Source organism: Austrofundulus limnaeus, unplaced genomic scaffold (genome assembly GCF_001266775.1).
Source record: "Austrofundulus limnaeus strain Quisiro unplaced genomic scaffold, Austrofundulus_limnaeus-1.0 Scaffold992, whole genome shotgun sequence".
In the NCBI taxonomy this organism is placed as follows: Eukaryota; Metazoa; Chordata; class Actinopteri; order Cyprinodontiformes; family Rivulidae; genus Austrofundulus; species Austrofundulus limnaeus.
Window position 1 is genome coordinate 67,001 of NW_013953394.1, and position 6,403 is coordinate 73,403.

General features: G+C 41.8%; 1 protein-coding gene across 1 annotated transcript in view; it reads right to left on the minus strand.

Moving 5' to 3' along the window:
- Nucleotides 1-6,403, minus strand: part of sgsm2 (small G protein signaling modulator 2) — a gene marked incomplete at both ends in the record, with an annotated part of 138,574 nt that overhangs the window by 66,482 nt on the left and 65,689 nt on the right.

Consider the following 6,403-nt stretch of genomic DNA (forward strand, 5'->3'; position numbering starts at 1 on the left):
TCTTTATACAGAAAGGAAGGATAAACAACTTTTTAAGGAAATAAAAGGACTTTATTTTAAAAAAAAATAGCATTTTTATATTATATTATTGCATTTGGCCCACGGCCCTCTGACAGATTTTAATTTTGGCCCGTTCTGGCAAAAACTTTGGGCACCCCTGCACTAATGCTAATCGAGCATCTAAGCTAGTTAGCGTAAGATCGAAAGATACCAGAATCTCATTGAAGCTTTTTTCTGGAGTTTCCGTTGCTGATGACTTAGCCGAACTTTCCGASCGCGAACGCTTGGACACCGGTGTAACATTAGCATGAGCTGCGGTGGTTTGCTTCGGTTTTCCCATGACTATGTTTTCAAAACACTCATCTACGAAAAACTCCAGACTCTCCAAGGTATCCTCATCCAGTTTGTTTGAGGGAAGCAGAGTGTAGTTAGTAATGTTTAAGGGCGTTTTTTAATTATATTATGTTTTTTATTTGTATTTTAATTAATAGATATTTCTAAGTCAATACTAATCAGTACTTACGCCATATTATTTACGCACAATTTCTCGCAAAATCTCAGTAGCAGCTCATCCTACCTAATTAATTATTTAAATTTTCATGTTCTTAGAACATCAGGTCGTGGTGGAGGAGTAGCTGCAGTTTATAAGTCAGAACTATTAATTAATGTTAAATCAAATATTAGTTATGTAAGAGTTCAGTCTTACACTCTTATAACAGGTTATAAACCAAGTTATAAGGAACATAATCTTTAGCAAGGATCACTTTTATTTTAGGTAAACATTCCTCCAGTGCAAAAATGAATGGACATAAGAAGTGACTGTCAGTCAGTGAATGTTGATTTGATCCATAAGTATAGCGATCATTTATTTTACAAATCATACAGAATCACTAGAGTACAATTGATTGTGAACAATTCATTTCCTATAAAAGTTTGGGACCAACAATAACAAGCTTTTAACTTCTTAATTGTTAACCACAGGCACTTTTAAATAGAAACGCAAACGTCTAGCTTTGATGTTTGATACCAGACAATTTGAGGCAATTATCTTAGGGTTGGCAAGGAAGAGTATAAGAAAAAGGAGGAAGAAAGGTGTTAGCTTTCCTATACTTTTATCTTAAATAATGTGGGTTTTAACCAGAAGGGCGAAGCATTTTGTGCTCGGCTTCGGTAAGACAGCGAGGTTCATAACACAGCCAACTTTTTTACCATTAGATGCTGTCTRTCACCTGCCAGGTATGTTGGGGCTTCTGCTAAGAAAATCTGCTCAGGATTGTCCACCAGAGTGACCCAGGCATGTAGGTCTACTCGCTTTGTCCACGTCAAGCTGTAGAAAAAAGGCGAGGCCCAAAACTGGAAACAGAGTTCAAATAAAACTTCCATCTAGAAAGTTTTCTGAGGTAGATCGACCAGGCCTTGGTCTGACCCAGGCTGTAAGGTTTTCCCCATTGGCGTGAGGGGGCCAAAGCCTGTCAGCTCTGCTTCTGACTCTCAAGAGTCTAGCTGTCCGAGTGACTGACGGCGGTCCGTCACTTACTGCTGTCCGGGTGGAAACTGTTAGTTCCTAAGAAGCTTAGAAAATCGAAGTTCCGCCCTCCAGAAGGTTAGATTAGTAAAGGAGTTATCAAGGAAAGTGTTAGTTTCAGAACTTGCCATCGCCTCCTGAAACTAAAGAAGATTATTGCTTCTGTGTGATTCAGAACAAAACATTTCATGACCTATATTAATTATCATCTGATGAGGAGTCTTCAAAACATAACTGAAAAAAATGAATTGTTTCAAGTTCAAAACATTTGCAAATATTATTCAGACAAGTAAAACATTGATATTTCATCAACTTTAAACCATGAAGATTATTTTAGTTAACTAAGAATTTTTTTCCCACAGAAAAATCATACATAGCTGAAATCATACTGAGGGAGGAAAGATATCTGTCCTCTTTTCTCCTGGAACTTTGATAAACATTCTTTGATTATGAAAATGCGTAATACTGTCAGTTARGAGAACACTAAATCAAATAAGATGAAGATTCTTCTGTTTCTTATCTGATTAAAGGGGAAGAGAATGTCTCTTTAAAAGTTTAAGGCGACCTGAGGTGGCCTAAATTCAGTTCTACAGTAAGTGGAACAGAGTTTTTTTCCCTTTAGAGACCCATCAGAGGACTGAGAGTCCAAGACAGTTTCCTTGGTAATTTAACTCGAGGTGACCCCTACATGTCCCCCCTTTTGCAAGTTATCACCCCCAAATTGTGATTAGTTGCAATGAAAACGGGAACACCTTGAAAGTCTTTGATATTGAATTAATCCGATTGGTGAAACGGTATAATCCAAAGATAATCCAACCTGAAAACTTTGCGTGGCAAAATTTTTTTAATCAGCTCTTGTGGAAAAAGAAAAACAAAAGTTCTGTCCTTTTTTCATAAGGTTCCCATAATGTCTGTGGGTAACTCCCTTTGAGGCAAAACTTTAAATCCATTGGACKACGGGGTCTGTAATCCACTGGAAGCAAAAGTAATCCACCAAGGAAAAGTATAATCCACAAGGAAAAAATATATTCCACAAGGGTAATACACTGCGATTGTTGTGGCTGACCCAGAGTCAACCAATTTCTGGAACAGCATAGCGAAGTGAAGTACTGGAACCCCCCTTTCGAGAGTCGATCTCTAGAAGGTTGCAGGTTAACAGGGGATCTCTGCATCGAAGATGGAGACGGGATCTCTGGGTCGACGATGGAGACCACCACAGGAGCGAAGAGACCATTGGAACAGCGTGAAGATGGGTACGCCCAGAAGGATGCAGGTCGAGAGCATCGACACTTGTAGAGCCTTGGCAGAGGAGGTCCAAGACAGTTTCCTTGATAATTTCACTCAAGTAGACCCCTACAGTAATAATTCTTTTGAGTCTTTCTCATCCAAAATGGAAATCAGAAAAAGCTCTACTACCAGCTGTTATTTATCRTCGTTTTATCAGAATTCTCACATTTTCTGACTGATTTATTATTAAATACTGATAAAATTATAATAATGGGATATTTTAATAATCATGTTGATAATGAAAGTGATAGTTTAAATATAGCTTTTAGTAATTTAATTGAGTCAATTGGTTTTACTCAAAATGTCCACAGACCTACTCACTCCCTTCATCACACTCTTGATCTGGTTCTGATATATGGTGTAGAGATCGAGAACTTAACAATACATCCTCACAATCCTGTTCTCTCAGACCATTTTTTAATAACCTTTGAGTTTACATCAGCTAACTTTATGGCTACTGAGAGTAAATTTCATTATAGTAGATGTTTATCAGAGAATGCTGTAGCTAAATTTAAAGAATCTCTTCCATCTTTATTTTCTACGTCCTACGTTCTTTAAAACAGGCATCTAGAAAACTGGAGAGAAAATGGCGCTCGACTAAYGTTGAAGAATTTTGTTTAACCTGGAGAGACAGCCTKCTAACATATAAGAAAGCCCTTTCGTAAAGCTAGTGTCGTATATTTGTGTACTGGCMCTTTAAGACCGGAGCGCGCATGAAGGCGGGGACACGCTTCTTTTGTTCAGAGAGCTTCAGTAACATCGAGCTGTGTGGACGCGCTTTCATGTGTCTCTCGCTGAATAAACATGTCCAGAACTGAAGAAATAGCCTCTTCGTCATTCAAATGTTAGACTAGAGCTTTATTGACATTCGACCCAGGAGCCAGCAGACAGCATCAGCCGAGAGGAACAAGCAGCAGCCAGCCGAACCNATGTCGTATATTTGTGTACTGGCCCTTTAAGACCGGAGCGCGCATGAAGGCGGGGACACGCTTCTTTTGTTCAGAGAGCTTCAATAACATCGAGCTGTGTGGACGCGCTTTCATGTGTCTCTCGCTGAATAAACATGTCCAGAACTGAAGAAATAGCCTCTTCGTCATTCAAATGTTAGACTAGAGCTTTATTGACATTCGACCCAGGAGCCAGCAGACAGCATCAGCCGAGAGGAACAAGCAGCAGCCAGCCGAACCAGCCGGCCCAGCCCCAAAGGCAGCAGMAGACGGGAGGATCTGAGCCACCGACAGCAGAGAAGCAGAGAAACAGAGAGAAGGGTCCAGCAGCTGACGAAGCCCAGCTGAACCGAGCAGAAACGGAACCAGAGACCAGGCAGAGACACTACACTAGAACTGTATTCAGCCAACAAAAATGGCTCAGTTCCACCAGTTCTATCAGGAGGAATGGGTCAAAATTCCCGCCAACCATTGTGAGAAGCTTGTGGAAGGATATCCAAAAATTTTTACCCAAGTCATACAGTAGCCTGATTCATAAGACAGTTCAGTCCAGGACAGATGCGTGTTCTGTCCTCCTCCGAGCATTCAGAAGAAACAGGGAGATGGAAGRACGAGTAAAATGAGCCCGCCTCTGATGCCCCCCTGAGCTGTGAGCAGAGGCAGTATCAGAGTTGGGACCGAGCCCGGCAGACCCACTTCTGAAAAATCAACCCACGGTTCCCCACTCAGAAAATGAGCTCATGACATCAGTGAGCGACCCTAGGATCTAACCGACAAGCAGATTTATTATAGAGGGAATATTAAAAAGCAGAGATGTGATCCTAAGGTCACCAAAAAGGATCCCCTCAACACCTCGGCTGTGCCTAGAAATTCTGTTCATAAAAGTCATGAACAGAATCGGCGACAAAGGACAACATTGCCAGAGTCTGCTTGGATGATGTGGTTCTATTGGCTTCATCAGATCCTGATCTCCAGCTCTCACTGGAGCGGTTCACAGCTGAGTGTGAAGCAGCCGGGATGAGGATCAGTGCCTCCAAGTCCAAGACCATGGTCTTGATCTGGAAAAGGGTAGGGTGCCTTCTCCGGGTCGGGGAGGAGGTCCTGCCCCAAGTGGAGGAGTTTAAGTATGTCAGGGTCTTGTTCATGAATGAGGGAAGAATGGAGCAGGAGATCAACAGGTGGATTGGTGCTGTGTCTGCAGTGATGTGGGCGTTGTACCRGTCTGTCGTGGTGAAGAGAGAGCTGAGCCAGAAGGTGAAGCTCTCAGTTTACCAGTCGGTCTACGTTCCTACCCTCATCTATGGTCAGGAGCTTTGGGTAATGACCGAAAGAAGGAGATCACAGATCCAAGGAGCTGAAATGAGTTTCCTCTGCAGGGTGTCTGGGCTCTCCCTTAGAGATAGGCTGAGAAGCTCAGTCATCCAGGAGGGACTCAGAGTAGAGCAGAGAAGAGGGACTATGTTTCTCAGCTGGTCTGAGAACATCTTGGGATTCCCCCAGAGGAGCTGGTCCAAGTGGCTGGMGAGAGGGAAGTCTGGGTCTCTCTGCTTAAACTGCTGACCCCGGATAAGAGGAAGAAAACTGATGGATGGATGGAATACTAAAATGAAATGAAACAGCAACTGTGTAGCTAGTTAAAAATATTTATCAATAAAATCAGTAAAATGTGTGTGGTGTGTGCGCGTTTGATCCAAGGAAGACATCAGTGCAGCTGGAGATGTGTTACAGAGGGAATATAAAAAGACACAGAAAAGCAGCTGTGTAGTTTAGCAATATTTACCATCACAAAATGACTAAAGTAAGTAAATTCAGTTTGTTTCGTTTGATACAAGGCAACAGACGTCTGTCATACAGGTGGTCCACTTCAGCCCAGATCTGCTCCACGCCTCTTTTGGTTCCTGCTGCTGGGTTCATTTCTGAACGTGTACATGTGAACAGGACCTGGCTGGCTTCACCTGTGATTTTAAGAATGACCCGAGGGGAAATAAAGTCGGTCCGGTCTGTGCGGTGATTTCACTGATTTCACTTATGAAAGAGGCTAGTGTGAGAGCAATGGGCCTCATGCAAGAACCTTTGTATTCTTCTCCTAAATTTCTCTTACTTTTGTTCATTTGAAGGGTTCGTACCAAAATGTCACGTCAGATTCAACAAACTCTTCTATCTTCAGGAAAACTGTGTAAATGAACTGCGTAAACATGATGAATGTGTATCAGCTGCTCGTGCACGAGGAGAGGAGATTAGAATAATTACCACCCTAAAAACACCATATAAGGATATGTTTCCTGCCCCACATATCAGGAAATGTTTGTTCAAAAATGACATCACAAAGTAAAAAGAAGAACTTTACGAGTTCAGAGATTGAAGTCCTGCTCTCAGAGATCCAGAAAAGACAATCTGTCATTTTTASCAGCATCAGCTGTGGAATTAAAGGAGCTGCTGAAGCTGAGGAATGATATGATCTGTTAATGTTGTGTCTCCTGTGGGTCGTATACAGACACACAAATAACTATCTAAATCATTTATCTCTCTGTAGTCCTGCTCTGGTTTTTCTTTTGTCAAATATTTTTAATTTAAGTGTAAACAACTGTGTTAGCCTTTTTCATTTATTCAGAATAAGAGCAGTCGCGCACCGCTACCCCCCCCC